Below are 24,769 nucleotides of genomic sequence, written 5' to 3' on the forward strand. Positions count from 1 at the left end.
CTGCCAGGAGCCAAGAACAGTTTCCACTACCTGCTGCAGCCTCCATATCTTCCCTGGGTCCCACCCCCATCCTTCCTTTTATAGTCAAGTCAGAGTCATATCCTCCAACATTACTGAAGTGACGTGCACCTGGTTTGGAGCACATGTGCCTCACCAGGTGACAGCTGCTCGTGATTAAGCAATGTTTATGCTGCTCATGTCTCTGAAGGTATTTGAGTCAATAGATCACTTGGTGTGAGTGCATGTGCACCCACTGAATCCAAAGTGCCAGAGCCACAGGGGTGTAAAATGGTGCTATTAGAGATCATTTCTCTTTCTAATAAAAGAAATGATTCACTCTAAACTCTAAGCAGACAAACATTTAGGGCAGCAGGTTTGCAAAGGCAGCAAAACAACCATATGCTTGTGAATACCTTTCCAATGCCATAGCACAAAAACCCCTGAGATGATTATAGTCGAGGGTAGATTTGGGCTGCTAGGGTGGGTAGATATTGAGAAGAATGGGAGAGCATATTTTTCCCCCAACACCAGATGCAAGAAGAGCAACAAGGTGGACTCCTTTTGACCATTTGTCCCAGCAGTTTGTTACAGGGAAACAAAATTCCTTTTCCCCTACCAGACTGAGAAGCTTTGAGATAGTACTGTGCAGAGATCCTTTCAACCCCTTCATCACACAATTTCTGAACACCTGAGCAGGATGAGGATATATGTGGTTGTGGTTGTGGTCAGAGAGAAGGTTGAATGACTAGCAGTGCTGAACTTCTTGGGGGGTATTTTTCCTTTCAGTGTTGGTTTGTATCTTCGAAGGATGAAAAAGGTCCTTTGAAGGAATGCCCTCACAGTTGGAACAGAAAAACATGTGGTGTTTTCTTGTAGAATCTCACTTTATGCATGAGCCTGTGTCTGTTCCAGACAGCTGGAGGAGTGTTCATCTTGCTGTTGAGATTTCCTGAATGCTGGAAAAGTCAAGCTGTCAGCAATGATGTTCATCTCAAGTGGTAGCTGGTCCTTCAGTTATCCTGGCCTTTGCAGTGGGACACATTGAAGTTAATAATTCTGACCTTAAACTTTGCTGAATATAGTACGGAAAGACAGGCAGGAAAAGCAGAGATCTCAGCTGTCCAGGAGATAGCCTGTCCTGTGGTGGCTCTGCATTGCAAGGAGTTCTTAATGCTTTGAAGGTTTTTTGTGCTGCCTCATTGCATAGGTTTGATCACTGCTTAATCAAGTCATGATGATGAGTAGGACAGAACAATTTCTTGCAGTCCACTCTGCTATGTGAACCAGCATACTTTGCTCTCTGAAGGCAGTAGAAATCTTTTCCATGAGTTTGAATAAAGATCTGAGCTAAGTGGAACTTCATAGACATCCTTTGTAGTAATTAGGAGTTGGTCTTTTTCTCTAGGGAGGGTCAAGTTACAGTGACATTGAGAAGGAAATCATACTGGGGCTGAAGGCCATTCTGAAGTCTCCAATTCTAAAGACAAAAATTCTGTCCTTAGCTGCCTGCTTTCTTTGTCACCACACATGGAAAATGGGAAAAATACAAATTGCCCATTTGTGTATTGCTATTCCCTGCTTGCCTCTTTGGGTCTGGTTCTGGCAGTATGATGGGTGAAACTGGAGAAGCAGGATCAGATTGCAGGGGGGATTTTGACGGGACAGCTCCATTTGTCTTGGCATAACTGAAGTCAATGGGCTTTTGGCCATAGTCTTCAAGAGGGCTAGGATTTCATTGAGCATGCCTAGGGAATCACTGTGTCATTCAGTTGTGTTGTCTGCTGTGACATTTACTGCTTGTGAAGCCAGTGTGCCTCCTGTCCTACTTGTATCCTTGTCTCTATCTTCATAGCTCTTCACCTGTGATTTTCCGCCTCACCCACTGTCTCTGTCTGTCTGTCTGTCTATCTATCTATCTATCTATCTATCTATCTCTGCCTGTCTGTCTGTCTATCCCTTCTTCTGTTTCTCTCTGACTGCAGCATTGCTGCCCTTTCTCACTGTGTTCTCAGCTCACTCTTTCACGTACTCTGCAAAGAATGTGCCCACAAGAGGAATTTTTATTTGGCAGCCTGGGTGAGCCTTCTGTTTTGGCCGCAGGTACTGAGATAAGCAGCCAGTAGAGCTGAGACCTCCTGTGTCACATTTTAGCTCTTTTCATCTGATAGAGTAGATGACCTCACTGGCTGACTGTTGGGGAGGTCTGGTTGCAAGGGCAAAGAAATTAGAGTTAACCTTGACAGAAGCAGCACAACTCCTCACATATGTTTTTAGGCTCATTTGCTGTAATTTAGGGATATCACAAGGGACTGGAGGCCTCAGTTCAGCACAGAGGATGAGCAAAGACAAGGAGGAATCCAACCAGCTGGGAAGCAAGAGGTTTTTTCCCCTGTGACTTTATCCACAGTAAGAGGCTGTCAAAGGGCTTTGCTTGATCTGCTCCAGAGGCATGTCCTTCCTCGGAGCAACTTTGTCTCCGACCAACATAGAGGTGATACCAGGTACTGTATGGCTTTGCTCTCCTCTACTGAAGAAAGTGTAGCTCTCAAGTGTTGTGGGTGTATCTGATGTGTTGGTTTGTGACATTGTATCAGGCCACAGCCAGACTGTTGTAACTTAGGGTAACACAATTTCAGGTTGCCATGGAAGGCGTAAGCCCTTGGAGTAAAGTGCCATCCTCCAGTACAGAACACTCTGGTGGATGAACACTCTAGGTGCAGATGTTAAAGCCTAACATCTGATTTGAAAGCCTAACACTAAGATTTGAAAGGACAACACTGGCAATCCAAGGCAGCCGTTGCAAACCATAGTATTTATTACTGCAAAACCAATGAAGAACTGAGGGGAAGTTGTGGTCCCAGATGTCATGACACCAGGATCAAGCCAGGCCTGATGAAAGGACTGGTCTGTATTGCTTCATTAGATAAGTCTATGAATATCTACCCTCTTATCACACAGTACCAGATAGTATCAAAATTCTGGCTGCAAGTGCAGAAAAGCACTTGGTGTTCTGGAGACTTTGCTTTGACTACTGCCCTTAAACGATTCCCAGCTTTCCAACATCTGATGCTGGGAAGGAGCTGCCCTCCTCTTCTGAGCAGAACTGTAGTGGCCAACCTATCATAGTAGCATGATGGGGGAGTGATTTGCGTGTGTCTTGGGTCATGAGGCTCCATCTTTGTCTTTGTCAACTTCTCTGTCGCTCCTTATGCACACCCACCTGGAGACATTAGGTCACTTTTCCCTCTCAGTGCAACATGAAGGAGACTGCAACACTTTTCCAATGAGGTGTGTGTGTGCACATACACAAACCAGGCTAATTCTGGTCTATGCGGGTGCTTTCTCAGGCTGTGCATCCTTGCACGTAGTAGCGATGGGCAGACAGGGTGTGTGCTGAGACAGCCAAACTGCTGTGCTCTGACAGCTCTGCTGCACGTGTTAAAAAAACATTGCCCTGACTTGTTGTCTCTCCTCTTCCACCTTCTCCCCTCACTCAACAAAGTCTAAAGGGAACAAGCTCCAGGTATGAAAATAGCTCCTGTCTAGCTTGTTCAGGCTATTTCAGGAGGCTGGTTCCATCTTGACACAGATAGAATACAGAGACGTTGTGGAAACCACAGCCACAAGAGACCATCAGCCAAAACGAAATGATTTCCCAGCGTATGCCAAGCAGTTTGTTCCCCCCTCCCCCCCTCCATCCCCGCTCTTGGTTTAAAATAACAGCAAGAAGCTGTTTGGCTTTGTTTTGTTGAATTCCTCATCTCTCTGTACCTGGTTTGGTGGTGCTGAGTGGGAAAGCTGGAGGCAGTGTGATGGCATCAGACACTTGTCTTCTGGGTTTTAGGTGAGGCCTCCAGAACCACCAGGGAAATGAGAGCCCTGCAGATATTTTTGGGATTTGTTTTCAAGGAGCAAACAATCAACTGGTGCTACTGCAGTGCTAATGCATAGATTTACGAACTCAGACCATGGATTTTCTCTCCTAGTTTGCCTTAGGTTGACTAGAAAGGCAATGGACATCATGAAATAGGTTAGGATAAATGTGACACAGGAGTAGCTAAAGTCTGATTAAGCAATCTGCAGGGAAGGACTAATTTTCTGGTTCCTGTGACCCTTCTGTTGCTAAATCAGGGCTTGTGACATGGACATGCACTGCTTAACACTAGCCAAAGGTTCGGCCTAAAATATCCCTCAGCTTAGGATCTGAACGATATGACTGACATTGAAATCACTGAGAAAAAGACACAAATGCCAACTCCTTCCTTCATCTACTTCCAGTCTTCTACCCATCTGCTTGGAGTGTCGATGCTTTCTGTTTTTTCATGCCCTCAGGTTTAAAGGTCTCCTCCCAGCTCCTGCCTCTCCCTGGGGTTATCTGTTTCTCCCTAGAGGACAAAAATAACACCAAGCCTATTCCACATATGACTCAAAATTAGTGGGTTATTTAAAGCTCCATCTTTCAGTCTACACTGCACCAGAGTTGGTGAATGTTTCCAAACAGCTCCTTTGGATTTTAAGGTGCTCTTCACCCTGAAGAGGAAGAATCAGACGCAAAAATATGATCTCTCAAATCCTTAGAAAAATACTTGCCCTTTTCCCCCAAGAGATGTCAAATTGTGGGTGTGCAAATTACAGCAGGAATGAAAACATGGACTGAGCCTTGGGACTAGATGGCTCAGCACCAGAAAGGCTCTCAGGCAGCTGAGCTGTGGAGATGAACCTTGCTGCTTGGCAAGGGAGCTCCCAGGGCTTGCTCTCAATGATACTAAACTCCAAAGTTTAATATCACTCTTTCATGCCACAAATCTTATGACCTGAAGCCTTCTGTGTCTCAGCTCAGGTTTTTCATTCACCATAAAGAGAAAATCTGTAATAGCAGCATTCAGTGGGCACTTCTGCCATCAGAAGGAGAAATTGTACACTGATGCAATGTTCAACCTCAGGCAGCAAAAGTTTCTAACACTAATTTAAAGGCAGATAACACTTTGTAAGAATGTAAGCTATAAGGTCTGTATGTCAGAGACATCACTTATTTACATAATAGAAAATCTGCTCTATAGCTTGAGATAAATATCACCTTTCTGCTGGGGTGTTTGCTGCTAGGCAGTAGGAAAACAGGATAAAAATCAGAATTTCTACTTAATTAAATAGATGCTTTTAGTATTTGCTTTCTGACAAACATGGAATGTACATTTGGAAAGAGAGGTTTTTTTTGAATGAAAATGTCTAAAATGTTTACGCCTGTAAATTGCTTTTATTGACATTTCTGAGGGGAATGGACTGTTTGACTTTTCCAGGTGGCAACATTCTGACTCAGTTAATTCAGTTTACCAGAATGCTTTGTTTTGAATTTGTTCAGTATTACAAAGAATACTTGTATGAAGGCACATGACCCAGGTTGAATGCCCCATATCCTCATGTGAACCAGAAGGCTGTTGTATTAAGGGAAAGAAATGCAAACACTTAGGAGACAGTGCACTTGAGAGTATTTTGGGCCAGAACAACCACATAACATATAGTCAGTCACAATGAATTATCTTATTTAAAATAGATGGGTTTGATTTTCCCAGTGGAAAGCTTCAAGGAAAAAAAAGAAGCCCTTGGGATACAAAGTCTGCTATTGTTTGTACAAAGTCTGTTACCTTTAGAAAGAAATTACAGCACAAATTTCTTGACTAGGGGCATTTTACTAGTTCTTTTCTTTCCTTTCTTTCTTTCTTTTTCTTTCTTTCCTTTCTTTCTTTTTCTTTCTTTCTTTCTTTCTTTTTCTTCCTTCCTTCCTTCCTTCCTTCCTTCCTTCCTTCCTTCCTTCCTTCCTTCCTTCCTTCCTTCCTTCCTTCCTTCCTTCCTTCCTTCCTTCCTTCCTTCCTTCCTTCCTTCCTTCCTTCCTTCCTTCCTTCCTTCCTTCCTTCCTTCCTTCCTTCCTTCCTTCCTTCCTTCCTTCCTTCCTTCCTTCCTTCCTTCCTTCCTTCCTTCCTTCCTTCCTTCCTTCCTTCCTTCCTTCCTTCCTTCCTTCCTTCCTTCCTTCCTTCCTTCCTTCCTTCCTTCCTTCCTTCCTTCCTTCCTTCCTTCCTTCCTTCCTTCCTTCCTTCCTTCCTTCCTTCCTTCCTTTCCTTCCTTTCCTTCCTTTCCTTCCTTCCTTCCTCTTCCTCTCTTTCTCTTGGGTTCAAATAATGAGTCAATAATTCAATTTGATAATGGGTCAACATAAGAATAGTCTCTCTTTAGACTTTGGATCAAGTCTGAAGTCACCTACGTGTGTCAAATTATAAAGTATTTGTCATGTCCCTCACTGTGGGCTAATCCACAGATGTAACACAGCAGACTATTGTCAGTAGTTGAGTAATTATCTTAATTCGAGCAAAAAGGTCAATGAGACCAAATGTTGCTATAGTCCTGTGGTTAGGGTTTTACACACCAACCCACCCACACATATTATTATTTGCTCAGAGTTCTTTTTTTTTTCCCTCTCTCTCTCTCTCTTTTTTTTTTTTTTTTTTTTTTTTTTTTTTTTTTTTTTATTCTGCTGAGCCTTTTTTTTTTTTTCTTTTTCCCCACAAACCATAAAAATAAAGTTGCTGTCTCCAGCTAGAAATGTGAATGGAATAAATTGTAAGTTCCTGAAATACTACGTGTCAAATTAGCCTGTGCTTTCCACTTTTCCACTTACACAGCTTCTAAACACTTCTAGGACAGCCTGATCTCATTGAGCCAGACATGTGGAACCATATTTCAGGAAACCAGGCACAGAAGGTGTATTCCAGCTGGGACAAGGCAAAGTCAATGAGGCCACCTTGATTTGCTCTAGTGGAAGATCTAGTTCCATGTGTCTCCTCTGCTCTTCCCTTCATTCTCCTACTTCACCATGAGTGCCCATGGTTTTGCTAATGTGTTTCTCTTCAGTTTTCAGAAATGGGGAAAGGGGTGCCTGGGTGCTGGCAAGAGGCTGCTCAGGGGTGGAGAGTGCTCAGATGAAGGCAGGAGAGTCATCTTCACAATTTAGAACATGTAGTTTGACAACTGAGTGGGTGGTAAACCAGACCCAAGCAGAAAAGTAGGATGTGCACTGCCCATGCAGGGGAATTGGAACTAGATGATATTTCATGTATATCCCTTCCAACCCAAACCACTCTATGATTCTGTGATTCTATGATGTCTTGGGGACCCCATTGCTTCAACGAAAGAAGCATTCTTTGAGGCATCTCTGAGAAACAGGAGCTTCATACTGAGCTGTTCATGGAACAGATCTTTCCAGAGTGTTTTTTAGCTGGTACACAGAGAGGTACAACCCAGGAGCTTGAGCCTAGCAAGGAAAGCCAGTATAGGGTTGGCAGTCTGTTCATGTTCACCATTAGAAGTAAAAAGGGGATTGAGAGAGTCCTACCTGCATCAGATAACACCTCTGGCTGCTAGGGTTAGAACCACAGCAGGATCACTCCCAGTTGCCACCAGAGAAACTGCAGGCACCAGCCCACCCATTGCTTCCCTACCATACTCACTGTTTTCCCCAAGCCAGACCCAAAAACACTGAGCATGGCAGGGGCTGTTTTCATGGAGCTGAGGCTTCTCCAACACAGCTTGCTTTCTCATTAGACACTAGCTGTCAGTGTGCTAGGATGTCCCTTTCTTGAGGGTTTGATTAGCTGGTTCCCATGACAGCACCTGGGCAAGTACATCGATGCCAATGGGACTGGTCCTTATGAAAGATAAGTGGAAAAGAGAGCAACAAATGACCCTGTTTCCAGAGAAGGAATTGAAGTACAGGCAGCTGAAATTGTTTCCTATGTGTCACAGAGGAAATGTGTGTCTCAGTGTCATACAGGGCCTCTGCAATGGGAATTAGGCACCTATCTTCCCAGTATCAGTCTGCTGACTTCTCTGTAAGACACTCCTCCAGCCCTTGCTTGGGCCATGACACATCTCTCCTCCTTTTCTCCCTTTGTTCCCTCATCACTTGATGTCCTGATGTTTTGTGTCTTTGGTTGTGGAACACAAAAAACCAGAGTCGTAAGTAGCATTAAGTTCCTTTTCTAAAGAAACCTCTTTAGAAAATCTTTTTTTTTTTTGTGATACTTAAAAGGAGGTGCCCCTTCATTTTATGTGCTAAGGGCACCTGGCAGACACAAGGACAAGTGGGCATAGCAGACTATGCCTGGGCATGCTTGTTTGTTCAGGGGCTCAAGTGACAGCAGCAGCAAAGACACAGCCTTGAGGCAGCAAGTGCTCAATGGAGGCCAGGCAGCCTTTGCCAGGGTCCTCACCAGCACACAAACACTGCTCTGCCACCCCTGTGCTAAAGCTGCCTGCATGCTGCTGTTCTCAGCCCTCCTGCTGTGGTGTAGGTAAAACCAAGGCTTTCTCTGCCACCCCTGGGTCTGGCTGTACTGCCCCAGCTCAGGTAGGAGATGTTTACCAAGTGCAAATCTCCACTGAAGTCACAGCTCAAATACCTGGGCAGATGTTAGATCTGGATGAGACACTCCCTGAATGTACGTGGGTAATGGGTGAGAGCTTCCTCTTGCATGGCCCCGATTGTTACCATTTTATTATCGACAGTGCAACTGTGAATCCTTTGTTATCTTTTAAAATAAATATTTCTCTTGGATTTAAATCTACACTGGAAAGGCTGTGTCTTTCCCAATATGACAAGGCATCTGACAGGCTCCCATATGTTGTGAAACTGGCTCTTTTCCTGTGGGTGCTTCCATGGTTTGAAAGGCTAAATCTCCTCCTCCGTTGCTCAGTCACGGTAGCTCTGTCTGGCACTGGCCATTTATTTACACTTGAATGAAATGAAAGGTCTTTTCCCATAAGTAGAAATGAGGGTGCAAAGCAGGATGGGAAAATAGACTCTACTTCAGAAATAAGTCAGATATATGGACATTTTTAACTCTTCATGGTCACTTCAGTGTTCATCTGAGTCTGCCCAAGGTAGGGCTGTACTCAGCGCAGGTAGCGAAATGCTGGGAAAACTGGAGAGCCCACTGTGCCCACCCTAGCTCAGGGAAGAAAATCACAGAGTGATGCCCTTTGCTCTGCTTAACTACACCTTATAAATGTTTCAGCCACAGACTTTCTCTTTGTATGCCCCAGACAGTGTTTTTGGTGTGTGGCTTTGGTTCCATTCCTTCCCTGCACACGATTAAATGTCTGATCACCCAATATAAAGCACAGCCAAAGACAAAGGGAAAACAGAGAGACATTCCCTGTGTACAATCTCAGAGGCTACTCATAGATGGGAGCTGAGATTCTGCAAAATCAGAATGTGGCGACAGCAAACAGAGCAGTCACTATTTTGCAATGTACTGATGTGAGAGTGATCAGTAACTGGCATTCTCCTGGGCTCTCCACACTGCATTACTGTGTGAGATGTTGTCATCTGGCAATGACATTCATCTGACTACACACACCCCACATGTTCACAAGCTGGCTCCAAAAAAGGGAGGATTGGTTTATTTTAATATGTCACAGTGAATGTTTCATTTCTTGTCCCTGGGGAATGTGGTGTTCATGTTTAAGGATGCCCTCACATGGCTTCTGCTCCCTGACAGATTACCTGGATCACACAGGAAATAGCAGGGACAATGTTTGGTATGGCAGTGGTTATGCCTATAAAGTTTACAAGACTGAGATCTCTGCTTCACAGTGCAAGGCTCAGATAATTCTGGTGCAGAAGACATCTCATGAAGTGTAATCCTTCTGTGGTGACATAAATACCTTTTGCATTATCTGCATTCAGCAGCCTAAGCAGTACCTCCCAGGCTCTGGGAGGTGAGCTGGTGTTAGGGTGACTGTTTGATGTGAGTCTGCTCTGATGGAGGAACTCAAGGTGCTGCAGCACAGGACCTTGGTGCTCAAGGTTGCAGAGCGCACTTTTTGCTACAGAGAGGTTTAGACCATCTCCTTCCTAGGTTCACAGGGGCCCAGTGACTGCAAAGAAGAAAACCTTTAAGTGCGCAGGCCCCATAGCCCCACCCTTGCCAGGAGGTGTGCACTGAGCCCTCCTCAGCCTGCAAGCAGCACTGACCCAGGGGTTCTCATATGCCCTGTGAGCTGTGGTGGGCAGAGGCAGCACCTTCATGGGCAGCCACACCTGGGAAGAAAAGCAGCAGCTGTAAAAGAGTCCTTGCAACCATCTCATCACAAGAAGCAGCTGCAGCCCTTGAGTGGCCCATCCAAGTCATGGGATCATTTCTGGAGGGAAGTGCTCCTCAGTGGGAATTAGGTGATTAGATGGTGATACATAAAATGGGCACACCTCATTTGGGAGCTGGACTAGAGGCAGTATTGTGTCTGGGCTGTGGGTTGGGATCTAGGAGTAGGGTCTTGCTGATGTGATCTGCATCTTCTACGCAGCCTGAAAGGCCAGAGAATTTGTTACACTGAGCCTCAGCTCTCTTTAAAGGGAGATGGCACCTCCAGAGGTGTCTGATTCAGAATCAATTTCCCTATGGTAACATCGGTCTCACTCCATATAGGGGTGACTGACCTGCTAAGTACTTCTCTTAAGTGTCTCCTATCATATGGATACAATGTCTCATTGAGAAGTGTTAGGGCTTGGGCTCCTAAGTCATTTGCACACTTTTGAAAATATTTGCCTTTATTGAAAAGGGGTAACACTCAGAAATCAGAAGTAACTATACCAAACTGGTAAGGTGTCAGTGGTAGCAGTGCTGTGTCACCATTAACCAGACACCAGGCACAGCACTTGATCAAAGTGATGCTGGTTTCCTTCTCTGTGCCTTAGAAGTGTAAAATCTATATGGGGAAGCTGCCACTCACACTCCCTATTTCGAAGGAGCCTGCAGCAGAAGGAGTCTTGAAGAAAGCAAAAAATACAGTGCAGAGTGGTGAGAAAGTTTTTGCAACTTGATCTTTGCTGTGCATTATGTCCTGAAGCTTCCTCCTGTACCTTCTTATTATGGGATGGGCTGCTGGGGGTAGAGAAGCATGGCTGCAGGTTTTGTGACAGAGATAGAAACCTTGCCACAGGCTTTGGCAACATATGGCTGAAGGTTCTGGGCTACCTGATTGAGACCCATGCTCTCAGGTTTGGGGTTCACTTACCACTCTTGGTCTTTTCCTCTTTGATGGCTCATGAAAAGCTCTCCTCTTCGTCCTCCCCATGTGGCCTTTTTTTCCCCACGGCACACTTCTCTTAGTCTTCCTCATGGCAGTGGTCCTGTCCTCTGGGTTTTGCTACAAAGGTGCAAGTGTAATCCAGATGGGTTTCCTTTAAGAAGTAAAAAAAGTATGGAAATGAATAAAAGATAATTTTGTATGAGCAGGAAAGAAATTTTATCTCTGGTAGAAACTGATACATGTAGATAGCACTTTCTTAGCCACCAGCACTTGGGAGAGGTAGCAAATCTAATGGCAGTCACTAATTCCAAATGTTGTCTTCTTTCATTGTGCTTAGTTTATTGTGGGTGATCTGCACATGTTCACCCAGAAGCCTCGAACATCTCCTGATGGGCTGGGACACGTGGCCCTAACTTCTGACTGAACAATTGTGTTGTTAAATGTGACTCTGCGATGATGTATCCTAGAACTGCTGACTGGCTAATGCACAGACTTCTATCCCTTCTCTGGGGTTAGATCTCTACAGGGATATCCCAGTTTGTGACTACTGGCTTGACATTTCTTTCTCAGTTCGGACAGATGCTCTGTTTACACTCCTCCAAGTGTTACTGGTGAATTCCTCCTGAAACATCTTTTTAAGACAATTTTGCCAGCCGCCTGTGAAGATAATGATGCTGGAAGTTCTGTGAGTTCCCACCTCTTTGCTTTGTTATACAGAGCTGTACTTTGCTGTTCAGATTTACGCAAAAATCATCTTCTTGCCATGAAGGATGTTCAGTCAGAGAATGGGTGAGTGTGCCTATGTTGTGTGATCCACAGAGCATTACACCACACATTGATCGTGCTCACAGACCAACAGTTAGTCAGCTGCTACAGGTTTTTTTTTTATTTTTTTATTTTCCACACATGTGACTGACCCTTGGATAGATAGATAGTCCTGTGACTAATCTGTGCCAGGAACATCTTGATGGACTTCCTGATCTTGTGTGCTCTGTAAACTACCTGGGTTTCCTGGCTGACAAGGAAGTAAAATCCTTGTAAGATACAACACTCAGTGCTGTAGCACTTTCTTGTTTGCACCATAATTTTGTCAAGTAACATCCCAAGTCCTTACTCAATATTTTTCTTAGCCTTTATTCAGGCAAAACTCCTGCTAGGTTGTTACTAGCATGACAACAGTGATAAACGTGACAGTCAAGGTATTGCTCTTGTGCAAACACCATATGTATATTTGGGACAGTGATGGGTAGAGTTAGCCAGCACTTTGTCTTATTCTGCTTTTTTCTCCCCTTGTAGTTGCTCGTAATATCACCAGTCACTATTTTTCCTTAAATTTTCCATGTTAGATGTCTTGCTTCATCATGATTAATTAATTAATTAAAAAAAACCCCGAACTTTAACTTTTGGCTAAAATGATTCATTAATTTCTGAGAATAAGTTTAGGAAAATTTCACTGTTTGCCCTGTAATAGTCTTTCAATTTTTTACAACATGTTCACTGACACTTCAGAGAAGGGTCTTGACATTTCTTCGGGGGGGGAGGGTGGATGTGTTATTGGTTGCTACCCAGGTTAAAGAATGATCCAAAGCTAACCAGGCTTTAAGATTAAAAAAACTGTGGGGTGTACCTGCTTGGCAAAGGTTTGCAGGAGTTTGACTGCTAAATTCTCCCAGGGCTCTGCCTCCACGGCCTCTGGTCCAGTCCCTCCCAGTGCTTTCACCAGCCCCGGGGTGCAGAAGAACCTGGGCTGCTATCTCAGGGATCCCTCCCCACTGAGCAAGGCTTTCTCTGCATTAGTACCACTGGCACTGAGCCCTGGGCTTGTGCAAACTTGTGGTGAGTCCCTTTTCAATGTCTTGATGGCAAGATGTGACTTCAGATGATGCAGGGGAGTAGCATCCTGAATGTTAATGTAGAATGAGTGAAGGTAGGAGGGGAGGAGAATTAGGGGGCTGTTTGGTGGAGGATAGAGGGAGAAGAGTAGGAAAGGTGGGGGAAAGAAATCAGAAGGTAATGAGAAAGGAGACAGGAAGAAAGGGAAGATCACAGACAGGAACTAGGGATGACAAGCAGGAGAAGACAGTGAAAACAAGGAGCTGGCAGAGGTGCGGGAGACACAAGAGGGAAAAGTGACTGGAACAGAGCAATTCATAATTCTAGAGCAAAGGGCTCTTCCCCAGCCTTGAGCAAAATGAGGGATGCCCAGGCTCTTATAAACCAAGCTGGGGAACCCTGTGACAAAGCAGGTGTCTTGCTGCTGTACTGGAAGGGTCCTTCTAGTCACAAGCTCCATTCCATTCAACCAAGACTGGGACAGCACTGCATAAGCCAGATATGACCAACACATGTTTCACAACCTCCTGCAGCAGCCCAGTGCACTGACCAGAGCTTCCTCAAGAGGAAGACCAGGCCCAGCTGTTTAGCATCAACTCGCTACTGCCTTATCCTGTTTCTGTTGTCCTGTACAAGTGGGCAGTAAGAATAACTTATTCCCTTCTTCTTCGCGTATGCCAGGGGCATAGCTGTGTCTTGCATCAGTTCTGTCTCCCAAAGGCTAAATAACTTTTCTGGACATGTATCTTCTAACGTCTTCTTTCCCCCTCTTTTTTCCCCTCGTATTTTCACGTGATCCTATCCTCCCCATTGACCAGATACCAGTCCAGGCTATCCAGGAGCTGAAGAGAGAAGAGAGATCATCTGGACTCATCCTGCTTCTCTAGCAGACTCCACACAAATTTTTCACTTTCAGGGAATAGTAGAACATTGTTGGCTGGCAATTAGACAAGCATTACCACAGTCTTCAAGTCATCAAGTAGCATCTGAGTCACGCTAGCTCTGTGTGAGGTAATATGAGCAGGTTAAGATCTCTGACTCACTGGCAGGAAGGGATTACCCTAGCAGAACTCATGCCCCTGCTTGCTGCTGTGCTGCTTTCCCACCTGCACCTCAGGGACAGCTCTGATGCACTGCTGGTGAACTACTACTGCATGCACAGCCTGTGCCACTTCATCCTCCTGCACCTGGCCGGACGCTGAAGGTGCTACCTGAGCTGCTGAGCAATGCCAAAACCACTGATGGATGGTAAGGAGCAGCCATCCCAAAACGGGCTCAAAAAGTAGTCTTTACCTACAGTAAACAAGGTGGATGAAGTCACCCACTGAGGGGGTCTCAAACTCTGCCCACTAACTATAGAGGTGCCATCAGGCAGGCAGTTTCCCAGTGCCAGAACCCCAGGTGATATGGGGGGAATGCAGACTGAGAGGAAAAGCAAACTGGTGGGTGATCCAAAAGTTTGAGGCTTAATCTCATCATGTTGTCCTTAATGTCATTAATGCTTGTGAAAGAGCAGGTACAAAGGGAAAGGTACTGCAGCAGGAAATGAATAATAGAATGTTCAGGGCAGTGACTGGGTAGAGAGTGGTAAATAAACATAAGGAAAGAAGGAGGGAATGATGAACCTGTGTGCATTACAGATTATAGTTTGTTTTGTGTGGACAGGAAACTTGTGGGGTAAAAGTAGACTGCATTTTGCATGTGAAATCTCTATCATAGTGTTTGTATGTGGGGTAGGGAAAGTTGGGTTATATGGAGAAGTCTAACTTCTGCTCTTCCTTACATGGTGGTCCTTGACTTTGCAAATTTGCCTGGCTCTCAGCAGAGGTTTTGGTGAAAAAAAGCATGGAATGAGGGAGTGAGCTGTTTCAGGGGGCTGGGGCTTCCTCAGACATAAGAAATCAGAGTAGAGAGCACCATAATTGAACAGTGGAGCACCAGCAGCAGGAACACAGGATCTGCTTAGAGACCTCAGCTGTGTTTCTTTCTTCCCTCAGACCATGGAAAGAACTACACTGGAGAGCTCTGTGGGCTGGGACCACGTGTAGAAGAAGGAGGCACAGTAGGATGCCATCCATTGTGCTGTCTTGGGGAGTGCCTGTGGTCCCTTCCCAAGCCCTCATGGTTTGGCCTCACACAATGAAATTCTCCCTTGTGCAGTGGACCCACCGGGGCCCTGTGTCCTGATGATGTCTAAAACTGATGCAGCCAGGCTGACAGATCCTTTTCCATCTTACCCCATCAGATATCTCACTGGGACAAGGATGGTGTGTGGGAAGGGACCAGCAGGCAGTTTCACAGAACTGCTCATTAACAGAGTAACTGCAGGGTTACCCTTTATGGAAAATATTACTTTGAGGGGTGAGTCTTCAGGGGATACGTTAGATGAAGATGCATGGGTTAGCCCAGTTAGACAACTTGAGGGTCAACAGGTTCTCAGGCTATATGTCCCCAGGTGCCCAAGTCCTTATGGGGAGCCACTGTATCTGGGTTCTCTCTATAAGTGAACTGGAAGGATGCCAAAGAAATTAGTGCAGCAAAATGCTTACCAGGAAGCTGAAGATAAATATTCATGTCTGGATTTGTTTCCCATTGACTTTTTTAATTACATAGGGAAGAGATGATGTCTGCAAAAGAATTCCCCTTCTCCTCCCACAGGATATATAGCTCTTTGATGCATGTCCTTTTCAGCAACAGGAATCCTCCTGAAGGGAGTTCCTAGAAAGTCCCTGAGGAAGTTATCTTCATATTTTCTATGGCTCAGCTGCCAGCTCTGAAGAACGGGATGCTGAGATTCCCCCTCTGCAGCAGTGGAGCTGAAGGTCTGTTCATTGTCTGTGTGATGTGTGGTCCTCTGGTTTGAACTGGCTCAGGGGAACAGAGGATCTGGCTTTGCCATGAGGTGGCATTCACCTTTTTATTCCTGTATTAATAATTACCCTCCCATTTCTTGTTCCATTTGCAAAAAAATTCTCTCCCTGTCCCTGTCTACACAATAATATTTTAGGTGACAGTATTTTGGGTGGGAAAAATGCCTCATTGTCTCACACACAGGTGGTTGCTTCCCTCCTCTACCTCCTTTCAGACATGTGTCATCCCACTCCCCACTCACTATTTTGCATGGGACAGAATGGACTCTCACTTAGCATCCCATCCTTCAGACTGCAGCCCTGTGATTTGATGGGAAGTCCAGTATTTTTGGGCTTCTGTAGATAGAAGTGTGTCTGTCAGGCAAAATGAAGTGGAGGAACTCAAAATATCCAGCAAAGTCTTGGAGAGAGCCAGGATGCAAGTCTGACAGATGGGCAGCCACATCGTGGACATGGTGGCCAACAAAGCACAGACTGGGTAAAGAGGAGACTCTTCAGTACATTGAGGGTTCTCTGACATACCACACACAAAGAGAATTGTGAAAATGGTCCTCAAAGTCACCGAGAGACTGCCTGTCCATTCTGGGAGCAATCCTCTTCCTAGAAGGATGTTGTATTATGTTGCACCACAGCTGCTGCCCGGCTGGTGAGGAGGCTCAGTTTCTGCCTCATCCTGATGGCTCCCTTTGCTCCTGGCTGCATTAAAAAAATGAAATGCCAGAACAATTTATTTCTAGTAGGCATCAATTAATGTAACCACTGGCCAGTAATGCCACTTCAATTCCTCTTGTTCTCTCTTGATTTTCTCCTCAGCCACCTGGTCTACCCAGCCTGATGCTCATGCCCTGCTGTAGCATGGCAGAACCTTAAACAGCAAAAGGGAAAAACTGGTTCCCTGTTTGATCAATGTCCTTATTTTCAGATGGTATTTAGATGCTGTACAGTAAATCAAATCAAATTAACAGAGATATCCACATCTTTGGCAAAATATTCCATCTTATTTTAATTGCTTTTAATGAGAACACTGAATGCAGATATATTTTGCAGTGTGATTTGTGCTTGTGTGCAGGCAAATACGAGAGAGTTTCTGGTAAATGTATTTGTTTTTGTCATGCACACTGTGAAGCAATATCATCCTCCTGGGGTCATTAAATAGGCAATAACTTGTTTTGTTCTTTCACTTCTTACTATTTTAAAAAGCAGCAAGAGTAACAAACTCCTCTCTACCTTTGAAGGGCCAGCTTGCTGAGTCCTCAGATGCTTGGTAAGTGGATTCCTGTTGCCCTTCCTAACTTAGCTTCCTTCCCAGACAGCTGAAAGCTGGACCAAGGTCTTCTACAGGAGAGGGAGAAAAATGTGGCAAATCTCTTCCTATTACTAAGCTCACACCAGTCCGTCATGAACAGAAGGAGAAAAAAGAGATATTTCTCTGCGGTTGTCATAAGGACTGGACAGCAAAGGCTATGCTGTGTCTGTTTCTTGTCCCTATTTCTTGATGTACCATGGTCCCATGGATGGGAGTGTTACCCTTGTGTAAGTATTTAACACATGCCTGCTACAAGATATGAAAGGTAGGAAGGACTCATCTGCATCCCAGAAGAGTCTAAAAGGCAATGGAGGAGAGCTAGGAACAGCCTAAGATGTATTCCAGTAATTCCTGCAATGTCCAGGCAGTGCAGTACAAGAGGTGAGGTGGAGACCCCCCCCTCATGTATTTGCTTTTTTTGCCAACTCCTGGGAACATGGATATAGCCTTACTCTCCTCACCAAAGGTCTACACAACTTCTCTCTGCCCCTCACCACAGAAGGAGGATGTAAGTTCTGGGGAGACTCACAGCTATGAGGGGACAGGCTCCAACTTCACCTGTTGTCCCATCAAGACACCAGGACTCACCTCAGCCCTCCCACCACTGATAACCCCAGATAAAGCCAGAGCTCACCATGGATGTCCCAGAATAGCTGGAGCAAGGGCAGCAGTGGCGGTGTCTCCAGAGTCCCCCCTGTCAGCATGGACAAAGCTGTATGACAATCAACCAGTCTTCTCAGAGTTGTGTCTGGGTCAACACTGAGGCTTGAGGTGGAGAGGAAGGAAAAGGCTATTACATCCAATGGATAGTACCAATTTAAGCCAGGAACCTCAGCCATGTAAAAATATCAATAACTGCTTTGTTTGCATTGGATAAAATACTTCCCTTTCTGAATTGTGGCCTTCACCCAGTATTGTGCTTTTTTCAAAACAAACACCCCACTTTCTGCTAAGATATCCTGTGGTACATGCTTTGAACATGGTGGCAATGTTCTACCATTGCTATGTCAATAGGTGATGAAACGGAGCCCTTGCCTGAACTCTTGGGTGCTGTTCCCATCTACTGAAGCTGTGCTTAGCATGGGGGTAGAGCCTGTCTCAGCCCTCATGGCATTGCTGTGCACCCAGACACTGCTGCCATGGGGCTGAGCATCCCTCTGTACACTGACTAAAACCACAGCAAACATCCTCCCAATTCCCATGTGGTCATGTCTACTTTCCTAGCTAACTAACATCTGACTGGGGTTGTCAGGGGCATCCAGAGCCTGGGTGGTAGTGGCCATATGTGCTGTTCCAGCTCACTGATCTTCAGCTGTTGGAGGGCTAAAGTATATAAGCACGGGCTTCAAGGAGAGGGACATTTGCTCTGCTCAAACTCTACTTATAGTCCTGCCAAATACATGTTGTGTTGTGTTCTGTCATGTGTGTGTGTGTTCTACCATGCTGCAGAAGCAGTGATCCATCAGAGAAGTCTGTTCCCCAGAAGGTTCACTCTCTGACTCAAGTTGATTCCCTTTGCCCACCACCCAGGGCAGGTGAGACCAGAGGTCAGAGCTATTGGTGAGAGCAGCACTTTGCATGGGGAACTGTGGTTCTGGTGGCTGCAGGGATCATGACAGATCTCTCCTTGCAAGAAGCACATGCTTGGAGAAGAGCTGAGACCTGAGTCTTGGGAAGGTTAAAGAAACTTAGTGAATCCAAAAGGTTCTCCTAGGCAGGCAAGCCATTTAATTCAGCTGGAGGCAGCAGATAGTCATTCAATCCCCAGAACCTGTGGTCATGGAGCAGAGAGGGCTGAACTGGGAGTAGGACAGTGCATCTGGCCCCCTGTGCTGCTTCGAGGCTGAGTTTGCACTACAGTAGCCTTCTTGTTTGCCACCTGACCTTCCCAGCCTCATCCCCTCTCCTTTCTGCTTGAATTTTGACTGTCCTCTGTTAATCTATTGCCATGTCCTTTCATTTCCCCTTTCTAGCATATCTGTTATTCAGCAGCTTTGCACAGAGATAAATGATTAACCAGCAGATTTCTTGCTCCGTCCCTCATTGGAACACAGCAAAGATCTCCACTAGCTTTGCACACAAGGTTTAACAGAGGCAGGGCTTCTGCCACAGCCATCAAACAAGCCTTGGCCTGTGCATTAAATGCAACGAATAATAATAGGAAAACATTTAAAAAAAAATAAATCACATTGAGTTGAGCAGGGAGCCAGCAAACCCCAGGTACTCTGGGGACAGCATTATGCATATGCCACCCTCACATGGAGAGCAGGGACATGCTGAATAGCTGGGCAAACTTCAGAGCACCACCACTCTGACCACACATCTCAGCAGGGAAGGCTGGGAGGAAGCAACCACACCTCCATGCCAGCGCCACATGAACCAGCCGTGTGGAAGGTCTTGGCTGGGCTCACTCAGGAGCTGGGGCTGGCACAGCAGCCAGATGGGCACCACTGATGCAGGAAGACAAAGCAGGTGCCATGCAGGGGAGTGGAGATCTGGCAATGCAGAGAGAAGACCCTCTCCAAGGTGAGCTTCCCCTTTCAGAGGCAGCCGGAAAGCAGCTGTTGGGAAGAGGAAGGCATTGAGCTGCTGGTGCCATCGCACCTCAGCAGGCAAGGAAGAGCTGGGAGAAAAAAAAACTTCCCTTTGCAGGGTGCTTTCCTCCCTCTAACAAGGTAAGCCAGCAAATGACTCAATTATATACCGAAGAACAATGAAATAAATGTTTACAAGATGACATTTTAAATGCCAAGAGTTATAAACCAGTGAGTAGAAGAAAGTAGGACTCAAGATTCCCCGGTGCCCAATTCAGGCAATGCTTAACTACTAGACTGTGAGATATTGGAAGGGTTCCAGTTCCTCTTCTGGCAGCTCTCCTCACAAATCACAAGCACAATTTTTCTTTTTTTCATTCAAAGAAATAAATAAATACCTTCCTTGATTGTGTGCTGTGTAAGCGCCTTGAATAGAGAAGAGAGGGGGAAGGAGGAATAGCAGTTTTGCATTTCATGCCTGTCTTTCCAGGTTCTCCCAGCCATTGGCATGTACATAGTTTCTTCCCTGGCTACAGCCATACATAAAATTAGAACAGCACATTATACATTTCCTTCCTATTTGCCAGCAACTTCACCTCCATGCAGACAGCACAATGCCTGAGTGCCACTTACGTGCTACCACCAGCCTCTGCTCCTGGGTCAGACTCCTGGAAGTTTGCCTTAAAGAGCCCAGCCACTGAAAAAAAGGTAATTGGGACAGAGGCCTTGTTTGCCTTTCAATTTTCACGCCATTACCTTTCACGTTGTCAAGCTTTTCTCACCAGCATAGATGTCTGGAAACCAGCTTCATGTAAAAGTTAAAACTGCTGCATTATGGCAAGAATTCTGGAGCAGGAGTTGGCAGGAAACACATCTCACTTCCACCCAGATAGAGGAGGAGCAGCAAGATTCCTCCTCAGCTGCTCTGTGACTACAGAGGAGAGACAGAAGTAGAAAGAGATCCCCTGGACAGGGGTGGGTAATGATGTGCATGTTGGTGACCTCATTTCCTGCCTGGGTATATGATTCCTGACCATGGCAGCGTCAGCCAAGGGGGTCCTGCCCCCTTACCCTTCAGTTCATGGAACATTATGTCAGGTCATAGTCCCACCAGGTGCTCCTGGTGGGAGTATAGGGTCCAAAGTGAAATGTGTCAGAAGATCAACACATTTTTTCAAGGGGATTTCATGAGTCAAATGACTTTATCAGGGACAGGCAATATAGGATATTTAAACATGATTACTCAATCACCTGTAGCCCAAGTAACAGGGAATGAAAGTGTAACTCAGAAGACAAGGAGGGAAAAGAAGAGGAGATAAAGATAAGATCAGACCCTGAATGGCTTAGAAACCCTGACAGCTCCCTTTGGGACATGGAATCTCCTACTCAAACTTACCTGAGCAATGCTTTGGGGTTTTGGTAACTGAGGACTAACATGCCTGCACAAACAGCAGAAGATGCAAATGTGCTCTGTGTGAAGTAAGACTTTTGGTGCTTCTCTCTAAGCACTGGCCATGTATCAGCAGGGCAGCCTAAGAAGGTTTTACTACCAATATATGCAGAAGAAAGCAGAGAAGCACGAGCCTTGGAAACAGAGAGGACGACACTGGAGCTTCTGGACACATCTACCGTTTACACTGCTACCGTACTTGCCGACTCTGAACCTAATAACTCTGCTCACTGCTGACTTTGCTGTAATAACTTAGGAATGACATGCAAAGAGCAAGGCACAAAGGCTGCTGCAGCTTCTTGGCAGAACCCCAGTGCCAAGCATAGTTCTGTGGAGGAATAGGAGCAGCGTATGAACATGGAGGCAGGAGTGGGAACTTTTGCATCTTTAAAAAGTGGGCATTAAGGTGTTTAAAAACTTGGTAGGTTTAAATATTTGAGGACTGAAACTTAACTTCTGCCTTAACTTCCCCTTAACTTCTGAAATGCAGGCTTAGAGTCGTAACTCACTTTCTCTCTGCTGAAAATGGCTTATCTTTCATGGTTACCTGCATTCTCGGGGGGACGAAGGACTGAAAAAAAGTTTTCAAATGCCCCATAGATAAACCCAAGATTTTTGCACTGTCCCTCTTTTTCCCGAGGTTCCTTCCAAATGCAGGGATTCCAACAGCCCTCTTGCAAAAGAAAATGTTTACCCTTATTTCTCAGTCTTTCAACATTAGATGTGTCTCTTAATGAGTAGATTGTGGTTGCAGGTAATAATTCTTTTTCTGCTGCTGCTGCAGCTCAGTCATTCAGAAAGCAGTCAAGAGCATCAGCCACTGCTGTGGCAGATAATTAAAGACTTTGGAACAGTTTCACTGGCACGGCCATCTCCTTGTGTTGCTCCCATCACAAACTGCACCTCTTCCTTACCTCCCCTTTCTTAATTTGGGTGAGCTGGCTTGGCTTTGCATGTGCTCAACCACCAAGCAAAAATAACTTCATACCTTTGCATGGCAGAAGTTCCTTCTACTGGGGTGACTCAGCAGGACAGCCATACATTCCTGTGCTGGAACAGACTGCCCCTTCTTCAGCCTGCCTTGGGCTTGGGGTGGGACTTGGGCCTCTGGAACAAGGTTGGTGCCAGAGAACAGCTTATCCTTAATTACATTTCCATGATAGGATTCAGCTGCAGAAGAACAAACAGCCGCAAATTCAAGGTGATAGAGCTGATTTCCAGGCGAGGTAAATCACAGAACTGGGAACCTAAAATTGAGCAGAAGTTCTGCAGAAATGGAGATTTCATCATCTCAGAAATAGCCCTGGCAAAGCCCCAAAAGACAATGTAGCTTAGTTATTCTGTGGCTTTTATGTTCTTTCATGTGGCTCCTGGATAGCTAAAGCCTAACCACAATTACAGTAATTTTATTTTAAGGAATCACACAATGGCATGGCCATCTACTCAGACATTTTGGGTGGCCCCTAAGAGAGATGTATTGGTGGCATTTTTGGTAATTGGCATTGTGAGATGGCAAGTTTCCTGCACAGCTATGGAGTGCAAAGCCAGTACTTTTTTTAAACTCTTACAGTGAAAATTTTGGGTTCTTTTTTTTTAATTTTTAATTTTTTTTTAAATAAATTGTCTATGTTCTTAATTTATACTCTTTCAAAGATGCTGGAGAGATATATTTTGAGGTCCTGGAGGCTAGAGAGTGTTTGGGATATAGGAGCACTTATTAATAACATAACTGGTAGGTGTTTGGTCGCCTGGCAGAAAGCGGGAAGAGTCCAGGAGTTCATTTTTCGGAATTGCTCTCCAATGGCGCCAGGCTGCCTGTTTGCAACATTTCACCCAGTTTTGCAAATCTGACAGCCCTCTGGCCAGTGTTACATGTTCTGCCACAAAGTTTTGCGAAACATCCTCTGTCTCTTATCGAAACAACAACAGGATAGAGTTCTGCTTGTGGTAAAAGTTCACGATACTGAACCAGGAAAAGAAAAAGAAAAAGAAAGAGAAAAAAAGAAAAAGAAAAAGAAAAAGAAAAAGAAAAAGAAAAAGAAAAAGAAAAAGAAAAAGAAAAAGAAAAAGAAAAAGAAAAAGAAAAAGAAAAAGAAAAAGAAAAAGAAAAAGAAAAAGAAAAAGAAAAAGAAAAAGAAAAGGAAAATAATTTTGGGGTAGATCATCAGCTAACATTTTAGTGAAGCTGCTCTAATTTGCACCACCTGAGGACGTTGTGCCTTGGTAGTGATGCCATTCTGCAGACCTCCCTGGGCCACTGACTCCAGTGCTGACTTTCAGGGGATGTGCACTCTCATCACACTCTGATGAACTGAAGAACTGGTGGTGTCCTGTCTGTGTTGCTGAGGCTATCAGAACTTTCTGTGTTCCTAATGACTAAACAATGCTTAATGACTCAGCCTGAGATCTCCTGCTTGCAGACCTCCCTGTGGTGTTTTATTTTAATCACCTCTCAACTTCCCAGGCCAATGTCTTCAACATGTGTTTGCACACATTGGCCAATGTCCTTCTAACTATTGATTAGGGCATTGACTTAAATGTGAACATGGTAAGCCATGAACACCCACATCCCATTTTGTCTTTTCCATTCATCTTGGTGTGATCTGAGTTTCACTTCCAGTAGGTGTCATGGTGAGAGGTGAAGAAAGAAGAAGACAACAGAGGAGAAGCTTGACTGTTATTCAGAGGAACAGCTCATGTATGAGCTATGTCCCACAAGGGACAAAGTGTGCCCTTGAGACCACTGTGCTGACTTTTATCATCCAACCACTCTCACCTTCCTGATTCTCCTCCTCCCACCCTCCGTCCTTGTGCTGTGATTTATGGCCTTGCTCCACTGTTTTTATCTGTTCTCTGGGACAGGTTTGTACAGCTGATGCAAAGTTTATTACAACTAGGATTGCTACTGGGTGATGCAAAGTTTATTACAACTGGCTATTACAACTATCTTTACCTTATGTTTGCAAAGTCCTCATGAAAAATAATAATGATCATGTTAATAAACTTCATAGCACTTGGGAGAGAGGGTGGTGGTGGTTATGGAAAAGTCATGCTTTAGGTTCCTCACTGATATCCCTCATCCATTACACTGCTTGCTTGAGGTTCCCCAAAGCTCTCAGAAGACACGGAGCCTCCTCAGAGTTCCCACACTACACTCCCTCATCTTTGAATCAACCTAAAAGAAGTGTCAGACTGTGATCTGGCAGGTAAGATGAGGGCCCTGGAGGCTTCAGGCTTACCCAACCATGGCTCATGTTTGCAGTGCACAAGTGTGCTCTTGATGCCCTTGGACAGAAGACTGCTGGACCCTTCATGAGCAGTCCCTGTCAACTGGATTCTGCTTCCCCACAGAACTGTGCAGGACAACAAATGATGTTTCAGTCCCTGGCTAAGTCTAGAAGCTGCCTTCAGCAAAACCCAAAAGCTTTTAATGAGCAAGAGAAACAAAGACACATAGACTATATTTTTTTGTTTAGTTTAGGTTTGGTTTGGGGTTTTTTTTTGCAGCAAAGCCAGCTGCTTTCTCAGTGGCTGGAGCTGCTGGTTTGCCTTTGTCTTTGAATGGGAGTTCTTCAGAGGGGTTTGTGGACAGGGCCACATCAGAGCCAGGTCTCCTGCAGAGGTGGTTTCAAAGGCCTCTGTGGTATACTGGGACTTTCAGATGGACCTGTGTTCTGTATTAAGATCATGAAAA

At 45.1% G+C, this 24,769-nt stretch overlaps 2 long non-coding RNA genes across 6 annotated transcripts in view; one reads left to right on the forward strand and one right to left on the reverse strand.

Annotated features, from left to right (window-relative positions):
- Positions 1-8,834: 8,834 nt before the first annotated feature.
- Positions 8,835-23,072, reverse strand: LOC139794118 (uncharacterized). 2 transcript variants are annotated; one of them, XR_011724955.1, is made up of 4 exons: positions 20,382-23,072; positions 17,726-17,785; positions 11,068-11,233; positions 8,835-10,093 (listed from the first exon to the last, which is right to left on the reverse strand). It is a non-coding gene; the product is annotated as an uncharacterized lncRNA (long non-coding RNA). The 2 variants fall into 2 exon arrangements; XR_011724954.1 differs by lacking the exon at positions 8,835-10,093 and adding an exon at positions 10,568-10,818.
- The window catches only part of LOC139794119 (uncharacterized), a 61,546-nt gene continuing 55,722 nt past the window's right edge, over positions 18,946-24,769 (forward strand). The window contains exon 1 of one of the 4 annotated variants that reach the window (XR_011724956.1): positions 18,946-19,766. This is a non-coding gene — a long non-coding RNA (uncharacterized lncRNA). The remainder of the gene's footprint in view (positions 19,767-24,769) is intronic. The other 3 variants (XR_011724958.1, XR_011724957.1, XR_011724959.1) reach the window with 3 other exon arrangements.

This window comes from Heliangelus exortis, chromosome 3, assembly GCF_036169615.1.
Source record: "Heliangelus exortis chromosome 3, bHelExo1.hap1, whole genome shotgun sequence".
Taxonomy (NCBI): domain Eukaryota; kingdom Metazoa; phylum Chordata; class Aves; order Apodiformes; family Trochilidae; genus Heliangelus; species Heliangelus exortis.